Source organism: Lampris incognitus, chromosome 8 (genome assembly GCF_029633865.1).
Source record: "Lampris incognitus isolate fLamInc1 chromosome 8, fLamInc1.hap2, whole genome shotgun sequence".
NCBI lineage: Eukaryota > Metazoa > Chordata > Actinopteri > Lampriformes > Lampridae > Lampris > Lampris incognitus.
Window position 1 is genome coordinate 51,880,377 of NC_079218.1, and position 22,292 is coordinate 51,902,668.

General features: G+C 41.0%; 1 protein-coding gene across 1 annotated transcript in view; it reads right to left on the minus strand.

Annotated features, from left to right (window-relative positions):
* Positions 1-22,292, minus strand: part of mink1 (misshapen-like kinase 1) — an 88,831-nt gene that overhangs the window by 64,512 nt on the left and 2,027 nt on the right. The gene's annotated exons all lie outside the window — the stretch shown is intronic.

Below are 22,292 nucleotides of genomic sequence, written 5' to 3' on the forward strand. Positions count from 1 at the left end.
GGTAATCTCTAAAATTAGGTCATTTTTATCAAATGCTTATCTACAAAAAGTTGTACATGCTTTTATGTATTCTCAGCTTGATTATTACAATGCATTTTACTCTGGTATCAGCCAGTGCAGTTGGTACAAAATGCTGCTGCTCAGATCATTTCCAGGACAATGAGGCACGAACATATCACTCCTGTGCTTGCCTCCCTACACTGACTCCCTGTTATAATTCAAATTGATTTTAAAATGTCATTGCTCCCTTTTAAGGCCTTAAACAGTCTTACTCCTACATACATTTCCAATTTATTGACCTGGTATATGCTCTCTTGACCATTAAGATCCGCAGAGGGAGCCCTGCTGGTTATTCCGAGGTCACGGTTTGTCACAAAGGGTGATAGGGCTTTTGCTGTTCAAGCCCCCACACTATGGAATGCTCTTCCTATTCAACTAAGACAAACCAAGTCTCTAGCTTATTTTAAATCCCATCTTACAACTTTTCTTTTTATGAAAGCTTTTACAAATGTTACATATTTGCTTTTATTTTATACTGTTTTTACCTTTACACTTATTTTTGTAATTGTTTGAAATTAATAAATTGCTCTCTTCCCTTTTGCTCTTAATCTATGGTGTAATTTGTTAATGCATTTTATTTTATTCTCTAACCATGTTCTTTTTCTTTGTAATTTTTAACTTTTATCCTGTTCTGTGAAGCACTTTGTAATGCTGTTTCGAAAAGTGCTATACAAATAAAGTGTATTACTGATGCTAATGTCAGTGAAAAAGAACTGGTGAAAACATTCGATTTGTAGGAACTGGTGAGTACATTTGCTCAGCTAAGACCTGAACACTACCCTCTCGTGGACTACTGCGAGAACAGAAAGGTAAGACCTGTGTTTTTATTTAGCCCATCAAAGAAACCAACATTTTAAAATGCCAATTCACAATTTGTGAGACACATTAGCAATCACAAAATAATTGAGGTGATTGAGCTTTGAGTCTGCAATGCCTGGAGTTGAGTCCACACGGTTAGAAAATTGCGGATTGAGGCTTTAAATAACAGGATAAGCCTTTGTGTGGGATGAAGGATTTTGTAACATCTGCAGTGTTGGTCTTGCATTGTTTATGCATCTTCTATATTGTGTTTATAGCCTTTATGCACAGGTGTGTCTGAGCAGTTTGTGTGTGGAGACTTATAAGCAGATCTTGTCTCTCTTCTCTAACTATAGGTTGTGTACATTGCCAGTTAGATCTGAACATATGTTTTGCTTGTTCTTGTGCTTCGATTATTTGGTCCTGAGAGTCTACGTAATTTTATGGTGCCATTACGTACGTTAGGTGCGGTGCAACTTGCTAATGTGAGGCAAACACTGTAGTTGTGTTTTGTTATCACTCTGCTATATGCTAGGTTTTGGTGAAATGCCACCACTGATATGAGGTGAAGACATAATTTTAGTGAACACGACTGAATTTTAGTGAACACAAAAAGAAATGCAACACCTGGCAATTTAAGTTGAAATTTAGCAAATTTAGCTCCACACTCACTTTCAACGTTTTCCTTTGGAATGGAATTATCAATGTGAGGGTGGAAGTTCAGACTGTCAGCTTTCATTTGAGGGCACTTCATACAAATACAATGTTCTATTCAGGATGTATTGCACTTTGTATTTAGCCCCCGATTTTAGAGGTAAATTGACAACTGCCAGGTGTTACATGTACTTTTGTGTTCAGTATTAATTTTTTAATAAGAAACCAAGGTAAAGTGCCACGGTGATCATAGTCTTTTCACTGTTGTTACACTTTGGGCTTAATTACATGCGAATAAAATTCAAGTTATTATGATTTGCTGGTGTATATACCCACACGACTGACCTTCACATAAGAAAAACGCCCATTCGCAAGAAAAATAAGCTGCAGTTTCTCAATGAGGAAATATGTATATATCAACCCATTTCACATGAATTAATGCCAAACTGATTAACCCTGACTTTAGTGTAGCCCACTGAATCTTTATGTTTACAATTAGAAAATCAGAACAAAATTTGGCTACTATAAATTGATTACTATAATCAAAATATGTCAATAACTGCATCACTTTCCTGCATGCCCAATTACATGTTTATTGAATGTAGTTGAATGTTGTACAATCCCCTTTCTGCTTCAATGAAACGTTTTATTATGGCAGCACTGAACAAAAGTCAATGTTTTTATCACGCTGATGCAGCATTACCTGTGCCGAGAACTTCGATCTTCAATCTGACTTCTAGACTTGAATCTAAATTCAAATCTTTTGAGTCTCTTGTTCTTGGTCCATCTCCCTCAGTCATGAATAGACTTGGCTCAGTCCAAATTGTGATACTCTATTGGCCTCCTGGCTGTTACTCATTATTTCTTGAAGAATGTGTCTCAGGTTTTGTTACTCACTCTGATGAGATTCTAATTCTTGGTGATTTCAATATTCATCTGAATAACGCTGCTGATCCTCTAAGTAAAAGCCTTTCTGGGACTAGTTGATACTTTTGAGTTCACTCGGTTTGTTCAAGAGTCGACTCATTGCAGTGGTAAAACCCTCTGGTTTTATCTAAAGGGATAGCTGTTTCTGATCTGAGTGTCTTGCCAACCACATCTATACTGTATCAGATACTTTTTCTCATCAAATTTGAAGCATTATTTGCCTGTCCAGTTAATGTCAGCACAGATGTAATTGCCACTCGCCACATTGGTCCCTACACTGTAGCTGCATTTGGTGTAGCTTCATTGAAGATGGACTCATTAGATTGATAATTTTGGATCTTCTATTAATGCATTCTGGGGATGTTCTTCAAGATGGAGGGTGAGTGGTTGCTTTCTCTATGAACATACAACAGCGTGTTTTTGGGCTTAATGTATGGCTTGTATGTGCCGTTCCTAAGCAAGGCTTTTCCTGCATAAAGGAATTTTTGGCACACCCCCCCCCCCCCAAAGAGAGGTTTCAGCCAGCGCCAAAGGAAAATCACCAGCGCCAAAACGATAAAGATTGAGAATAAAAATAGCAATTCAAATCCTCTCCGAAAGTGTTTAATAGCTTTTTTCAAGTTCAGCCCATTCAGCCCCTCTTTCTTGCAATTTCCGTGGTTTGGACAAATAGTAATCGAGATAATAGACAAGTTATCAGTATCTTAAACATTTTGGCTTCATATCTATGGGTCCATTTTGTGTCATGTCGGAGATTTCCCGCGATTGCGAAGAGCGAGCTCAGAGTGACGGTGGCGCGTAAGCTCAGTGACAGCGAAACTTGTTGAAGCAGGTAGCCGGCACATAGACAGTGGGGCTTTTTTGAAGACAGTCTTCGAGTCGGATCACCTGTGAGGTAAGTTTCCAGTGAAATTCAGCTTATTTTCTATGTCTTGATTTGAGTATATGTATAACTACATATTTTATTCCGGATTGCTGGTCACTGACTGTGTAGTAGTTACGATAGACCGAAATCACCCCCACCAGACACTCATCGTCTCAACAGGCGCGCATTAATTAAATTCCGCTTGTTTTCAATTTATAAATATCATGAGTCACGTTTATGCTATAAAATATGTTTACATGTATAACCATCTCGTTCTATATAATAAGAATTTGCATATTATTGTATTGTCTGTATTGTTGTTGCGGAGAAAAGAGAAGGGGTTGCTGAAAAACGGTTGAGAGGAGGGAGAAAAAACGTTTTATGGTAAACTGTTGTAAAAGACTAAACAGTTTGTATTTGGGCGGCCTGCTGTATCTACATTAGTCTTAGAGTTGAATGTTTTATATTCATTACAGTAACACACGGTAAATAAAAAGAGGAGGGTGAAATGCTCTGTAGCAGGCTGTGACCTCTGTAATTGACTGCCTCCCCTCTCCCAAGTCCCAACCCGACCCCTCTCCCTCAACCTCACTCCCCTCTCCCTCAACCTCACTTCCCCGCTCCCAAGTCCCAACCCGACCTCTCTCCCTCAACCTCACTCCCCTCTCCCTCAACCCCACTCGCCTCACCCTCACTCCCTCAACTCCACTCCTCTCTACCTCAACCCCTCCCTCAACTCCACTCCCCTTGCCCTCAACCCTACTCCCCTCTCCCTCAACCTCACTCCTCTCTCCCTCAACCTCACTTCCCGCTCCCAAGTCCCAACCCGACCCCTCTCCCTCAACCCCACTCCCCTCTGCCTCAACCCCACTCGCCTCACCCTCACTCCCTCAACTCCACTCCACTCCTCTCTACCTCAACCCCTCCCTCAACTCCACTCCCCTTGCCCTCAACCCTACTCCCCTCTCCCTCAACCCCACTCCACTCTCCCTCAACCCCTCCCCTCTATCTCAACCCCATTCCCTTCTCCCTCAACCCCACTCCCCTCACCCTCAACCCCAATCCCCTCTCCCCCAACCCAACTCCCCATTATGAATTATATTTGCCCACCTCAACCTCACTCCCTCAACCCCACTCCTCTCCCTCAACCCCTCTCCCCACTCCCCCTTACAATGTTGTAATAAAATTATTTTTTTAACCAGTTTGTTAAATGGAGTTTCATTTACTCAAGCATTATAGACATTTTTGTTTATCAAATGGTCAGAACTAACAGGAAAATACATAGATTTCTGTCAAATAAGGCAACACAGACTTTTTGACTTTACTGTTGCGCATAGTTGCAATGTGGACCGATCATGCTTACTGTCGTGCATAGTCACCCCCAAAGGCCCATTCTGAGCCAGGAAAAAGCTTGCTAAGGTCCATTGAGATGTCCAGAAAGTCAATTTGTTTTTTTTGTTTGCTTCAATTGTGATTTTTAGCCCATTGTTTGAGAATATTTTGCAGACTATTTTCTTAATTTGCTCGACCTCTCTTGATGTTTTGCTACACATTGACAATTTAAGACTCTCAAAATTATCATCTAATGAGTCCATCTTTAATGAAGCTACACCCCCATACCAAGATGCATTACAAAAGAGCGGTTACAATTTTAAGCTCAAGTACAACCCATCATTAAACATCGACTGCCAGCAAATCAACAAACATAGCAGAAAATGAAATATCCGCTAGTACAACCCACCCTACAGCGATACCATGGCCCCAAACATCGGTAAGCAATTTTTTGAACTTTTGGATAAGTGCTTGACCATCAACTGAGGAAGATATTCAATAGGAACACCAGCAAATTAGTTACAGCTGCATGCCTAACATTCAACAAATAATATCGCCCCTCAACACAAGAATCATCAACAAATCAATGACACCTTCATCACAACCGGACTCCCCCAACTGCAACTGCTGTGTGAAAGACTCATGCCCCCTCGAAAGAAAATGCCAGATGAAAGGAGTTATCAACCAAGCTACGGTGACAAGAAATGACACCGGCAGAATAGAGACATACGTGTGTCTAACAGAGGGAACATTCAAAAAGAGGTTTAATGCACACATGTGTAGCTTTAGAAACAACCGTTTAAAGAATGTAACATCTTTAAGCCCTTATATTTGGTCATTGGCGGACAGAAAAATTAATTATTCAACCACCTGGAAAATCCTCTCAAAGAACAAATCATATTCACCCAGTAGTAAAATGTGTAATCTATGTCTAACTGAAAAATATGTTATCATCTGCAAACCAGAAATGTCCCCACTGAATAACAGGAATGAATTGGCCAGCAGTTGCAGACATAGATAATAAGCACCTATTTTGTAATTATAAATATATCATGCCAATAGACAACCCCCCCCCCGATTGGACCGTTAGTGATCACATGTTTTTGAATGTCGAACCTCTCCCTTCCCCATTCGACGTTGTGCACGTGATGTGCATGACGACACAGTAAATGGTATGTTCTTTCCTGAGTAGCTTTACTGACAGCTAATGATTGCTTATGGCACACACACACACACACACACACACACACACACACACACACACATACATACATACATACATACATACATACATACATACATACATACATACATACATACATACATACATACATACATACATACATACATACATACATACAAGCTAAGACACTGCGCAGAACTCTCAACCCAGCTTGAGGAAGCCAAACACCACCCGAAAAAGGGCGAGAGGGAGATTTTTATACATACAGTGCCTTGCAAAGGTATTCAACCCCCTTGACAGTCATCACTAATTTCTGGATTATAAAAGATACTCACACATGTGTTCCTGAACAATATTATCTTTGTGAACCCATAAGATCTAACAGCATGTTCCCAATGCCAAAATAAGTTATGTTTTGTTGCTTTTTATTGATGAATTAAAAACTAAAATATAGTGCTTACGTACGTACTCAACCCCTTGTGCTCTGAAAGCTTCAAGTTTGCACAAATGACAAATTATTCCTAAAAACAAACTCAGGTAAACACAATTGGACATAATTAGTGTGCGCCTGTAAGATATTAAAGCACCGGTCTGGTTTATGGGTATAAAAAGCACTCTGTGTAAAGTTCATTAGCCAGGCGTGAACTCCACCAGAAAGTGAAGGCAAAGGAGCAGAATACTGAAGTAAGAGACAAAGTGATTAAAATGCAGAAGGCGGGAAAGGGATACAAAACAATATCCAAGTGTTTGGATGGATCCATTGTCGGAAAGCGGAAGCTGGATCACACCACCCAGTCGCTTTGTAGGACAGGCCGTCCGTCAACGCTAAGTGTCCGAGCAAGATGTGGGCTGGTGAGGAAAGCCACAGATGATCCTGCAATCACTTTGAAGGATCTCCAGGGGTCAGTGGCTGAAACTGGAGTAAATGTGTATGAGTCAACCATATCACCGGCTCGCCATAAATCTGCCTGTATGAGAGGGTGGCAAGAAAGAAGCCGTTGCTCGAAACTATGCATATAAAAGCATGCTTGGAGTTTGCTACAAAGCATGAGAGAGACCCAGTTAGGATGTGGATAAAGGTTTTGTGGTCAAATGAGACGAAACTTGAGCTTTCTGACCAAACCTCAAAGCATTATGTGTGGCGCAAACCTAACACTGCTCATGCCCTAAAAAACTCCCTCCTACAGTGAAGCATGGCAGCGGCAGCATATTGCTATGGGGTTGCTTTTCATCTGCAGGCACTGGGAACCTTGTTCAAACTGAGGGAAGAATGGATGGAGTTAAATACAGGGAAATATTGGAGGAAAACCTGTTGCAGTCTGCCATAAAACTGAAGCTTGGGAGAAGGTTCACCTTCCAGCAGGACAATGATCCTAAGCACAAGGCTAAAGCAACAATGGCATGGCTCAGCAACAAAAAGGTGAACGTTTTGGAGTGGCCAAGTCAAAGTCCGGACCTCAACACCATAGAAAATCTGTGGCAGACTGAAAATTGCAGTCCAGAGGCGCCATCCTACCAACCTGTAAGACCTGTACAAATGAAAGAATGGGAAAAAATTACTCCAGAAGAATGTGCAAAGCTTGTACATACTTACCCCAAGAGAATCATGGCTGTTATTGCAGCAAAAGGGTACTCTACAAAGTATTAATATGTGAGGGTTGAATACTTTCGCAAGCATTCTATTTTAGTTAATTTATTTACAAAAAGTCAGTGAAATGTAACTTATTTTGCCTTTGGAAACATGCGGTTAGATCTTATGGGCTCACACCACTAATATTGTTCAGGAACAGATGTGTGAGTATCTTTTATAATCCAGAAATTACTGATGACTGTCAAGGGGATTGAGTACTTTTGCAAGACATTGTATGAGGGGGATGTCAAGCAGTGTCCAGGGGGCAACTACAGTCACCAACGAGACCTGGGAGGACAGACTGCACGTGCACACAGGGGAGACTCACATCACACCATTCACACACACAGACACAGAAGAAAAGAAAGGAGTAGACATCATTTAGAGAGAAAGAAAAGACATGAGAGAAGAGAACAGTTTGCAATAGTCAATAATCTATACTCTATGATCTCTTCGGCAGAGCAGTGCTTGGGAAATTCATTGAGAATGAGACTGACCCGCCATGGAGTACAGGTCATGAAGTACTCAATTCAAAGTCAGTAACTGTAAGCTAGGGCAAAAAGAATAGTTTTAAGTTTGGATTTAAAGGACTCAACAGACTCTGATTGTCGGATCGCAGCACGCAAGTTATTCCACAAGAACAGGGCCCGATAGGAAAAGGTCCTGTCGCCAGCTGACTTCCTTTTAACTTTGGGTACACACAGGAGCCCTGTATTTTGAGAGCGGAGAACTCAAGATGGAATGTATGGTTTAAGGAGATCAGATGGGTAAGATGGCCATTCAGGATTTTATAAGTCAGCAGAAGCACCTTGAAGTCTGATCTAACTTGGATAGGAAGCCAATGAATGGAGGCAAGAATTGGTGTAATGTGTCCAAATTTCCTAGTTTTAGTTAGGATTCTAGCTGCTGCATTCTGAACCATCTGAAGAATTTTAGTACTAGCATGTGGCAGACCTGAAAACAGAACATTACAGTATTCAAGTCTGGATGAAACAAATACATGTATTAAGAGTCTCTGTGTCAGCCATGGACAGGAAAGACTGAATTTTAGCTATGTTACGCAAGTGCAATAAAGAACATCTTGGTGATTTCTTTAATGTGCTTATCAATAACACAACAGACAAAAAATGATTCACATATAAGTACATGGCAGACTTTTCAACCTTCTCGAACCACCCACTCACCCACAAGACCATACCCGCATGACTGAATGATACAGACAGGCAGGGATTTTTTGGGAAGATACAATAATACAAACACAGAAGACACAAAAGATGGAATATTAGACACATACACACACACACACACACACACACACACACACACACACACACACACACACACACACACACACACACACACACACACACACCACCATTAATATAGGGCTATAACTACTGATATTGTCAGATTTGCTCATTTTACGCTTTCCAACTACTGAACATAAATCTGCGTGATTACGTTAAACCACATTAGAAATCCTATATCATTGCATTTTCCCCGTAGAGGGTGAAAAGCAGACAACCGGTATCATTTTCACACCAATTCAATATGGCTTGTACGAGATGTGTGGGCGGTGGGACTGCTGCTTCGGGTTTAAAATGTGCAGCGTGACCCGTCATGCTTTCATCTATTTCCAAGAATCAGCACTCCGACTCTGACATGGAGATAGAAGAGCTAGCCTTTACGGAGAAGGACGGTGCGGGACAGGGGCGAGTACACTACACGTAAGAGGTTGAATCTGTTTCTGAAACAACTTATGATGAAGAGCAAAAAGAATAAAACATACGTGTGATATGTTTGAGCATGCAGTATATGAATAAACAAAGGAGAAGGATTCATAAGATAAGATGTGGGAGGGGCAACAGTGATGGCATTGAGGAGGATATTGCAATTATCCAGAGGGTAGAAAAAGAGCGAGGCGGTGGATTCACCCACGTCCAACGCAGAGAGTGGGATGAGAGGGAATGAAGTGATAGAGGGGGAAGGGTAAGTCTATGCTAAAGGAATATAGAGAATTTCACTAGCAGCACACCGCCAACAATGGTCACATCAGAATACAAGCAAGCAGGCAGCAAAACCCGTGGGCAAATAGATGGAAATTCTAGTCAGTCTCCTGAACTCAAGTTAAAGTTTAATCATCAATTTCACGCATATTCTGCTATTGTGAGTTAATTATGTGCAAGGTCCACCTCACAGAAATACATAGCACAGTTTACAGTTAATTGATTTATTTGTCCCCGCCCCATTTCTTCTCCCCTACTGCATCCAGCCAATCACCTCACTCTTCCGAGCCGTCCCGGTCTCAGCTCCACCCCCTCTGCCGATCCGGGGAGGGCTGCAGACTACCACATGCCTCCTCTGATACATGTGGAGTCACCAGCCGCTTCTTTTCTCCTGACAGTGAGGAGTTTCACCAGGGGGACATAGTGTGTGGGAGGATCACGCTATTCCCCCCCCCCCCCAAGTTCCCCCTCCACCCTAAACAGTCGCCCCGACCGACCAGAGGAGGCGCTAATGCAGTGACCAGGACACATACCCACATCTGGCTTCCCACCCGCAGACACGGCCAATTTTGTCTGTAGAGACGCCCGACCAAGCCGAAGGTAACACGGGGATTTGAACCACCGATCCCCATGTTGGTGGGCAACAGAATAGACTTCTCTTTTTTTATTTTATGATTTTATTTATTTTTGGTTGTTACTATAGCTACTTAATTTTCAACTTATTTAGAATGTCATTCATCTCATATATATTGGTATTTTATTTTTTTGATGTTATCAGCTCTCCTGTATTGTTTTCTTGTTTGTACCTGACATATTATGTACATTATCTTGTTGAATAAAGTTTTATTAAAAAAAAAAGGTGGAAAACCTATTGATAGTCAAGATACTACACAAATGAAATGAACATTGTATTAAATAATATCAAAAGAAGTGATAGGTAAATACAGACCAATGCCAATGCCTATGTAGACCTGGCATGCCCACCCCAACAAACATGGCCTACCCCGTGGGGTAATTGACCGGATATAATTAGGGAGAAAAAGGGGAAAAAATCCAAAATAATAAAATAAAAAAGAGTAACTGTTTAATTTAGGTGTACCAGTACACAGCATTGACAGACAGAACCAACACCAACAATTGTCAAGTTTTGTTTTTTTTTGTCAATAGTTTTTTTTTCTTTCTTTTTTTCCCCAATTACTTGTTTATTATGTTTGCACGTGAATTTTTGAGTAGAAATATTTGCTTTTAAAAATGACAATGCTGGTTCTTTGGCAGCTTACTACATATAACAGAGCCATTATTAATGCTACAGCTGTGTTTACCCTGCTATGCTAACACCATAGAGTACCAAAACCAGGCTGCCATGTTTTTTTAACTTCACATGGTTTTTAAATGTCAGCAAACTCACTGAAATGGTCTGGTGTTGAGTTGCTCTTTTTATATATATATATTTTTTAATGGTTTTCAGTTTGCAAATCAGAACATTATACAGTGAATAACAATTTTTTAATAACACAGCAAACATTTTCCACCGTTTTCCCTCCCCTCAGCCACATCCTTATCAACTGATTACAGACTTAAAAAAAATAAAAAGAAGAAAAAAGACAAACAAACAAAATGATAATAAGATAAAAAGGGTTTTCTAAAATCAATGCACAACATCATAATAGCAGCCTGCTCCCTCAGAGCTTGTTGCTGCTGAAGCAGGTTACCAACATTAACATCATGTCTTAAGTAGTACATAGAAGGTCTCCAGCTATCATCAGGAACATTTTGCTTACGTCCAACAATATATGTTATCTTTTCCACTGACATGTTTGACGCCATTTCTTTAATTCACATTCCAATTCTTGGACAATCAACATTTTTCCAATTAAGAGCAATTGTATGTTTAACTTGTAATATACACCTGTCTACAAAACATACCAACTCTTTGCTTTATAAGTGTGGGTTGGTTGGATATATACCCAGAATGAAAAGCTTATGATCCAGTGGTCATTTCTTTGATAAAATGTGTTTAATCATATTAATAACTAGCAGAGGAAGCCAGCGTTGTGTTCTCACCAAAACAGCCAACACGATGTGATCTTTACGATATAATCGATGATAAAATATAGGATAATTTATGATATGATACATGTGATAAATTAATGTCGAATAAACTAATGTTAACGAAAATTATCAAATGTCATAATTGTCAATTAATTCATCAAGCTTCTTTGCCAATGTGTGTATTAGTCGCTCAATGCTCAAGCGCCTCAGGGCAAACCACATTGTGTGCCTTCAGGCTAGTATTGACATTGTTAGGTGTAGTGCCTCCCTTGACCACTGGAAGGATTTGCCGGAAGTCTCCAGAAAGCATTCGCAAATAAATCAAATTTTTTTACTTGGTTTTTGAAATATTTTTCGAACTGTGCAATCGTTGGAAAGTGTTGATTCTAAAGATACCTTTCTTTTTGTTCTACAATGAGTATTTCTGGAGTTTTAAGCAAAGATACAAACATACACTCTAGCTTTATATATATATATGTGTGTGTGTGTGTGTGTGTGTGTGTGTGCGTGTGTGTGTATGTATATATATATACAAATAAAGATATCCTGCCAAAAGGATTTCACTTTTCCACATTCCCACATATACAGTGGTACAGTGTCCCTCTTGCCTCATCACACTTGATACAAGTATCAGGAATGTTATCATTAAACTTGTGCAACTTAACAGCAGTTATGTATGTACGCATCAGCCATTTATTCTTGTAGGCCCACTCCCATCCACCCCTGTATGTCTGTGCTATGTTTATCTGTTGTCATTTCACCCCGTTTATTGTAAAGCGACTCTGAGTGTTAAAAGCGCTATATAAGTTTAATTTATTATTATGATTGTTTATACTGTGTAAGTTTCAGGCTACTGTTGATTGTCTGCCTCTGGGCCTTCTTACATGCCTCACTCCAGTCTTCTAAGGGTATTTCCTCATCTATATCTTCCTTCCATAGTCTCTGTTTGGATTCTGAGGTTTCATCAGACCCAGATACAAACAAGTCATACAAATATGAAATTAAACCTTTATCATAACAGTGTCCTATGATTGCTGCCTCTGTTGAGGAAACAGCAGGTTTCTCTAATGAATGGTTTTGAGACACAGATATAAAGCTCCTAAATTGAAGACATCTGAAAAAATGATTCTTTGGGATGTCATATTTGGCTGATATTTCTAAAAAGGACATAAGTACTTCATCTTGTCTGTACATATCTTGCACTTTCCTTAACCCCTTTACAGCCCATTTGAAATCCTGGATCACTTTTCCCTGGTTTAAAGTTACCATTACTCCAAATAGGACTGAAGCGTGACCAGGAAGGGTTGATATTTAAATATTTACAAATGCCAAACCAAATGTTAATCATGTTCAGTATAGTACAGTTTTCTGTGTGCTGCTGAATACAAATACAAGTGCATTGGTCAGCTGGGCGAAACAGAACTGGACTCCAAATTCATCCAAGCAGGGGGGCGTTCAGATGAAAAATACAACATGATGGACCGCAGTTGAGCTGCCCAGTAATACCATTGGATGTTTGGGCATTTAAGGCCTCCTTGGTCACATGGTAAGTATAATAAAGATAGACGTAATATGGGACGTTTATTTTGCCAAATAAAGTTGGTAAACAATTTTTTTAAATTCTAGTAAACAAAGACGGGGGAGGGGGCAGGGGATATTCTGGAATAGAGTAATTTAGTGAGTATGTTCATTTTTAAAATATTCATCCTGCCAATCACAGAAATAGGTTAAGATGTCCAATGCTCTACTGATGAGGTAGTAGCTTCCAGAATTGGGGCATAATTTATCTGAGCAATATCATTCACCCCAGGGACGATTTTTATACCAGGACATGTAAAATTATCTGTTGGGTTGAAAGTAGAAGCATAAACATGGCTATTTCTCCTCTCTGTTTCATTCAAGAACATTGTAGTTGATCTTGAATAATTAACTTTATATGTTTAGTTGCTCTTTAATAGAAAAAAATAAACATATTTCAGCTGTAAAGCCAGCAAGGTAACCCATCGTTTCAGCATTTTTCTATCTGTGCTCCATGACAGGGTAAGAAACTGGTAGTGATGTCTGACTGGGGAAGTAATGTAGCTCTGATCAGTGCTGGCAGAGTGGTCACTGAAAACAGAATTTACTGTTGATCCCTTGTGAGGAATTGTAGACCTGAATTAGCAAAACATATGAGATGGATTGATACAAACTATGAAGTACACGTTTTCAGCACCATGATATAATTCTGTGCATGAGTGATATGGGTTTGGGACAGTTTAAAACAAAACTAATTTAAATGTTTCTGTATTTCATTGTTAGCAGAATAAAAAAGCACACTTCTATGCACTGTAGGACACAGAAATAAATAAGATGAAATAACATGCACACTAAAATAAATACATGTACACAAACAAAGTGGGCATCTAGTCAAGTGCATGGACAAATGTGCTGCGTTATTACAATGTTTTTTTTTGTTTTTTTGCTTTTTTGTTTTTTTGTTTAGATACTTTATTGATCCCTGTTAGGGACATTCTTCCTCTCCATTTAAGCCATCATAGTTGTATAGCTAGGAGCAGTGAACAGCCGCCGTACAGCGCCCAGGGACCAACTCCAGTTCGTCTTGCCATGCCTCCATCAGGGGCACAGACAGGAGTATTAACATGCATATCTTTTTGATGGCTGGGGAAACCAGAGCACCCGGGGAAAACCCACGCAAACACGGGGAGAACATGCAAACTCCACACAGAGGACGACCTGGGATGAGCCCATCCCCCACCCAGGTTGGACAACCATGGGATTCGAACCCAGGACTTTCTTGCTGTGAGGCAACAGCGCTAACCACTGCGCCACCATGCCGCCCAATTGAATGGCAAAGCCTGACTATACGGCTTATCCTAGTATTTGTAGCTTTTGAAAAATGAGCAGCTTCATTTAGCTTAAGATGTGAAACAACTGTAAACTAAAGAGAAGTATTGATGTACCAATTATATCATCAAGTCTTGATAAGATCCTTTCAATGTATATCTCAGCTTATGTCTGATGGGGCAAATGGCACATCTCTATGGCCAGCGTCCACTCTACATGACCGCTCAAACAGAGCTGAAAATAATAGCTTGCAGTTTAACTATCTGACTTTCATTTTTCAACCAAACACTGCACTTCAAGCCACAAACAAGGGCTGTAAAGCAGACATTTTGCTCTTATACCACTCCAACCTCAAACCGTCAAAATACTAAACAAACACCCCTAAAAGTAAAAGTTAGAGCCTGGCCGATAAATTGGCGTGCTGACAACATTGGCCGATATGAGCTAATTGCAGATAAATCGGTATCGGCGTTTATAACAGCCGATAAATGACAACCCGTTAAGACTGGACGCAACATTTGCGTGTATATCTCTTTATGACCAGGTGTGACTTTTGTGTGCTTCTCCCTTTGGAGCCGGATGTGATGTGGTACATTCTAGATCAGTGGTTCTCAACCTTTTTGGGGTCCTGGACCCCCTGTGTATTTTTAATCTACCCTGAGGACCCCTCCACCTGATCTTGGGGGAGGGGGGTTGCAATTTGTAGAAAGAGTAGAAACTGCATTTTAAATTGCATTATAGCATTTATTCACTCTTTGGGGCAAAAATAAGAGCTTTCAGTTGTAACTTAGATTTAGTTAACAAAACAGAACTCTTATGCAGTAACGTTCAGATATATGTAACAAAACAGAATATGTATTCAGTAACTTTCAGATATATGTAACAACAGAATTTTTATGCAGTAACTTTTAACAATGCAAACGGGAGCAAGATCTCTTATTAAAATACAATAAATTACACTTGTGAAACAGATGTAATTAGAGGAAAAAGTCCTGTTACCCTTTATAGTTTAGGTAGCTAAAGGTCTCAGTCACATTTGAGTAAAATAATCCTATTTCTATAAATGTCATAGGATCTTTTTTTTAAAGATATTTTATTTTCACGGACCCCTTGCAATTACACCACGGACCACTAGGGGTCCGCGGACCCCCGGTTGTGAAACACTGTTCTAGATGACGTCATCATTTTCAAGACACGTAAATGTCATTTCACACGGTCCGTATTTCAATATTGATATAATGACACTGTGAAATGACATTTACATAACTTACAAGTGAAAAAGTTTAGACTTTCACATTTCCTTCCTTTTCATGAATTTTGACTTCCTAAGTTTGAGAACATTTTTTAAGTGAAAGCACAAATATATTTAAAATCAGTCACAGTCAGTTTCTACATCTTTCTTGACATACTATAAAAAATATTCATAATCCAGTATCCTAGAGCACTCAGTTCTGAGACTATGATGAATTATGAGAAACTATAAGAAACTACACTACACTATGTGCCGTTAGCGGGGTAAATATTGCCTTTATGCTTATCTATTTGAAACAAAGCCATGTAATGTGCACCTATTGTGGTATCCATTCTTAATGCCGTTAACCAGGTTTTGCTGCCTTTTTGGTTAAATAGCAGGTTGCAATATGATGTTTGAGGACACTGTCAGTTACGTGACCCTATTAAATAGACTGTGGTGGGATAGAAAATGGGAAATCTACCCAATTACTCTTCACTTTGGCAGGATTTTAATTTTGCCTTGATAGGATTTCGTATAGAGAATATTTTGAGAAAATAAAAACAAAGGCGAGGTACAGTCCTCTTCATAACAGTGACAAACGGCAAAAGGGTGAATGGACAGACTCACTGTCACTTCCTGTGCCCAACAGATGGACACAGCAGTGAGTAGATTCATCCATGCACGCCTTTTTATTTATCTTATTTCTATCTTCCAAAAATATTTTCGAATAGCGAGAGAGACAGAGACTGAAAAAAATATGTGGAAACAGCAAGCAGCTAAAAAAGGCCCTGGCTCTCAAACAATCCTACAACCAAACAAGCACTGGGCAGGAAACCAGTGAAAAATGTCAGCTCTACCAATCCCTGAACCATTTAGAAGACATGCTAAAGTACTAGTATTACTTAACAACACAACGCAGGTGTGGCAGGGGGTTCAGTACATCACCAGCTATAAATCCAGCATCCTCACAGCTACTGACGGTGACGCATCACTGGCAGAGGAGCTTAACATCTTCTTTACCCGCTTCGAGGAGAAGCCACCAGAGGCAGCCACGTTCCACCCACCAGCCTACAGCAGCCTCATCCTCACAGTGGAGAAAAATGAGGTGAGGCGCACACTGAGGGCGGTGAACCTGAGGAAGGCTGTAGGTCCCGATGGCGTCCCTGGATGGGTGCTGTGGTGTGCGGACCAACTGGCGGGGGTCTTCACCAAGATTTTCAACAAGTCCCTATCCCAGTCCACCATCCCAACCTGTCTGAAGTCATCTACCATAGTCCCACAGCCAAAGAAGTCCACTGTCAGCAGCCTGAACGACTACCGACCTGTGGCACTCACACCCATCATAATGAAGTGCTTTGAGAAACTGGTTCGGAGTCACATCATCTCAAGCCTCCCATCCACTTTGGACACACACCAGTTTGCCTACAGAGCAAATAGGTCCACAGAGGACACTATAGCCATATCTCTCCACACCGCCCTGACCCACCTAGAGTAGCAGGGGAGCTATGCTAGGCTGACTTGAGCTCTGCATTAAACACCATCCTCCCCCACAGACTGGTGACCAAACTGACAGAACTGGGCCTTGCTTATTCCATCTGCCTCTGGATTAAGGACTTCCTGTCTGAGCACCCACAGAGGGTCACAGTAGGCCCCCACATCTCCTCAGTCCTCAGCACCAGCTCCCCATAGGGCCGTGTCCTGAGCCCCCTTCTTTATACCCTGTACACACGACTGCACCCCCACTCACTCCGGCAACACCATCATCAAGTTTGCAGACGACACTACAGTGGTGGGGCTCATCTCTGGGGGGTATGAGGCTGCATACCGGGATGAGGTGGAGAGGCTGCCTGTGTGGTGCAGGGAAAATAATCTGATCCTCACCACTTCCAAGACAAAGGAGCTGATTATAGACTACAGGAGGAACAAAATGGACAATCATCCCTTTTTCATTGGTGGGGACTGTGTGGAAAGTGTCTCAGACTTCCGGTTTCTGGGCATACACATAGAAGAGGCCCTGACCTGGAGCATTAACACTACAGCGCTACTTAAGAAGGCACAGCAGAGACTCTACTTCCTGAGGATCCTCAGGAAGAACCACCTTACCACCTCACTGCTTGTGTCCTTCTACTGCCGCTCCATAGAGAGCATACTGACGTACTGCATCTGTGTCTGGTTTGCCAGTTGCACAGTAGCAGAGAGGAAAGCGCTCCAGAGGGTCATCACCACTGCCCAGAAGCTCATCGGATGCCCACTCCCCTCCCTGGAAGACCTATACAGTTCCTGCTGTCTCAAAAAAGCCCGTGGCATCCTCAAGGACTCATCCCACCCAGCACACCATCTGTATGAACTGCTGCCCTCGGGCAGACGTTACAGGACAATAAGAGCTCGGACAAACAGACTAAAGAACAGCTTCTATCCCCGAGCCATAACCGCACTAAATGCTGCTAAGTCTTCATTCCTGACTTTTTGTGCAATATGTTGGTGTCCAGTAGAATGTAGAAATGAATGTGTGTGTTTTATGTTTTTAATTCTTTTTATACTGATTTTTGCACTGATAAGAACTGCACTTTCAAATTTCGTTGTACTTGCACAATGACAAATAAAGTTCTATTCTATTCTATTCTATTCTAAACAATCACCCCTAAAAGTAAAAGTTAGAGCCCGACCGATAAATCGGCGTGCTGACATTATCGGCCGATATGAGCTAACTGCAGATAAATCGGTATCGGCGTTTATAACAGCCGATAAAAGACAACCCATTAAGACCGGATGCAACATTTGCGTGTATATCTCTTTAAGACCAGGTATGACTTTTGCGTGCTTCTCCCTATGGAGAAGCCTATGGAGCTGGATGTGACGTGCCCATTTTAGATGATGTCATCATTTTCAAGACATGTGACCGATGAACTGCATCGTGATTTCCTGAAATACGCGTTGGGAGGTGAAATGCATTATGGGATACATTTTTTTCCAGCACTTTTAGCCCGTCTTAGCCTCCATGTGGACCATAAAAGACTTTCTGAAGTTGAGCTTCAGACAGTGATAATGTCTGACGACCTGGGCAAGGGGAGCGAAGTCGATGCAGGGTACAGCAGTTACGTTGAGGACAAAAACAACAACAAATCAGGAGTTCCAGACCCAGGTTATGATGTGACTGCTGAGCCGCTAGCCAAGGCTCATTGGGCAAGAGACATGTTTGAGGAGGAGGATTTCGGCGAGTTTGCTGGATTCTGGATTTTTGTTTATTGATTTAAAAAAAAACAACACAATGTTAATGAACATCAGGGCTAGGGCAATAATTTCCCATTAAAACCAAAGGTTTAAGCTCTCAAACGGTTTTCATTTCATGTTTGGATCTGCTACAGAGGCTGAGAAATAAGTTTTAGTGACCTTACAGTTCTGTCAAGTTTTTCAGAAGACCCTCGGTTTTAGAAGGTCGTTTTCAAACAATGCCTTAGGTTTTAGAATGTTTTTTAGAGGGTGTCTTTGGTCATAATGGGTTAAAAAAAGAAACGAAGAGACGGAAGACGGATCCCTCAACCATGTCATGAGTGTTGTCATTGTGTAGTTTGCAACACCACTGTTGACAACACACGTTCAGAACGCCACAAATCACGAAAATCAGCCGACCCAAGCAGAGTTGAGCAGCGTAGCCCACGATGGAGACCACGTGCTCATGTAAGCTGATAACTGTCACGTGAAATACATTACATTAAGAATAATAAATATCCCCCAGCACTTCTCCTCTTAGCCTAAATAAGCCTGACAACATTCTTGTCAGCCATGCCTGGTTTTGCTGCAGCAACGTGAAAGCCGGTACCGTCAGTTAAACATCAAAATTACATTTAACGTTATGGTAGTTGAGTGGTGGAGGCTAAGCTGCTGATGAAGAAGAAAGCCACTTTATTTTTTCTTTTTATTCTTACAACGAATTGTATTCTTACAATGAAATGTGTTCTCTGCATGTATCCGATCCTATCGTATAGGAGCAGTGGGCAGGTGCAGCACCCGGGGACCAACTCCAGTTCGTCTTTGCATTGCCTTGCTCAGGGGCCCAGGCAGGAGTATTAACCCTAACATGCATGTCTTTTTGATGGTGGGAGGAAACCGGAGCACCCGCAGGAAACCCACGCAGACACGGGGAGAACATGCAAACTCCACACAGAATGACCTGCAGTTCGAACCCAGGACTTTCTTGCCGTGAAGCAACAGTCTAACCACTGGGCCACCATGCCGACAAACTTGATTGTGGGTTTAATTTATGAAACGGTGTGACAGTTCTAGTGAGTAAAACAGCGATCCTGTCATTGCTCCCTCGTCATGTCTAAAAATTCTCCGGCAACATTGCTTACAGCAGCTTATAACACTGTCAATTGCTAAATTGGGTTACCCATAATGCCATGTTTATCAGTGCAAGACCACTAATGTTAATGAGTGGGTAAACTATAGTGTTTAACTTATTCTGCCTAAATGAAGGAATGGTAAATATATATGTGACTCGCATATCTGTAGTTACAGTCAGGGCGTTGGAAATTATTAAACCAGAGGGGACACGTAAGTGATCTAACATGGCTTGGTAGCCAGAAAAGGTTATTCAGCTACACATAACAAATGGTCAGCAATTGACTGATACTGAACAGTACTGATGTTTATTTGGCAATTTATTTTATTTCTAATTATTCTTTAAATGGCCAGCAACTGACTGATACTGAACATACAGTACTGATGTTTATTTAACTATTTCATATTTTTATTTATTTCATTTATAGTTTATAGGTTTATAGGTTGACGGTGTATAATAATGTTAAGTATTGTAATAAAGTTATTTTTTTGAGAGAGCAACCTTCTGAGTAACTTTGCATAGTCATATTGGTGCAAAATCGCTGCACAATCCACATAGAAAAGGTCTATTTTGAGTTAAACTCAAAAATTCACTATATCAGCCACCATAATCGGAAATCGGTGAATCCCCCCCCCCCCGCTTCCCAAGGCTACAGTGAATGACCATCGCCTGCCAAGGCAAAATTTGTATTTTGTCATGCTGAATGTGGGCAGTACCCAAAATCCGTTTTTATTTATTTATTTTTTGCAGTCTGTTTGAGTAGTTGTTGATTTTGTGATGGGAAAATGTACACTGAAGTCCAGAGAAAGATAAATAAATGTTTTCACTTAATTGTCTAACTTGTACACGTTAACATAGTTTTATGGACAAATACGGAGGAAGAACAACGGTGTACAAGTTATTTGTGGACCATGAAATATGAATTGATGTCATTAATAAATCAATGTCTGTCTCCCAACTAACTGCCAGCCAGACAGCTTCTCTGTTGCGGGGCAGTTTGTAGTTTTCATCGGGAATGTCGTACCATACGAGCTGGTTGGACAAAGCAACAATCAAAGTCTCCTCCATCCTGGCTCACCGAGAAAACTACAGCCAATTACAGCCGAGTGGGGTCAACCACACCCACTTCTTTGGTATTGGTTGAGGCTGCAAATTCACTGGTCAAAGTTCACCAAAGTTGAAATCCACGCAAAGTGAAGACGCAAATTTCTGTTCACCACTAGAAGTGAATACTTTATTCGCCCATTTGCTCGCATACAATGAAAGTGAACGGGATGTGAAGATTTGTGAATGTTAATTTCGTGGATGGGTGACCACAGCCTCACAATGTCAGCCTGCATCATTAGCAACACATAGCCAAAATTACACAAATTAGATGAACACATTCATCAGGCTTACTGCAGGAATAAACCACCTATTTCAAAGCCTAAAATGATGACAACCACAGGGTGGAAAATGTGGGGGGCTTCAAAGTATTTCTCTTCAGGTCCTGAGGCAAGGAAACCCCCGCTTCTCATACGCGTTTCAGAACACAATGATCTTGAAGAGACGGCAAGGATTTAACTTAATTAGTTGGCGAGATCTGGGAACATTTTTAAGTGTCTGTCAACAAGAAATATGGCTTTCAATTTCACTGCTACGTGGATGACACCCAGCTTTATCTATCCACCAAGCCTACCTCCACTCTTCCACCCACTTCCCTTTCTGACTGCTTACTAGAAATTAAATCCTGGTTTTCATACCACTCCCTCAAACTTAATAGTGATAAAACTGAGATCCTCTTAGTAGGTACTAAATCTACTTTGGCTAAACCTGATAGTTTTTCCCTAACTATTGACAATTCTATAGTTCCTCCATCGCCTCAACTTAAGAGTCTGGGTGTCATCTTGGACAGCACATTTATCTTTTGAAGCCCACATCAACAATGCTACTCGGTCTGCATACTTCTATGCGATATTAATCGTCTTCATCCGTCACTTACACCTAACAGCACCGCCATACTCATTCACACCCTGGTTACATCCCGTATTGACTACTGCAATTCTATCCTCTTTGGTCTTCCCCTCAAGTGTCTTCATAAATAATAATAATAATAATAGTAATAATAAATGGGGTGAAACAAGACAACAGATAAACATAACACAAACACACAGGGGTGGATGGGGGGGGCACAAGAGGAAGAAGCGGCAGCCACACACAATGCCAGCTTCAAATTAACTTCCAATGGTCCAGAATTCAGCTGCCCGTATCATTACCAGAACTCCTTCCATAGATCATATCACTCCTGCTCTTCAGCAACTCCATTGGCTCCCTGTTGAATACCATACTGACTTCAAGATCCTGCTCCTCATCTTTAAGACCC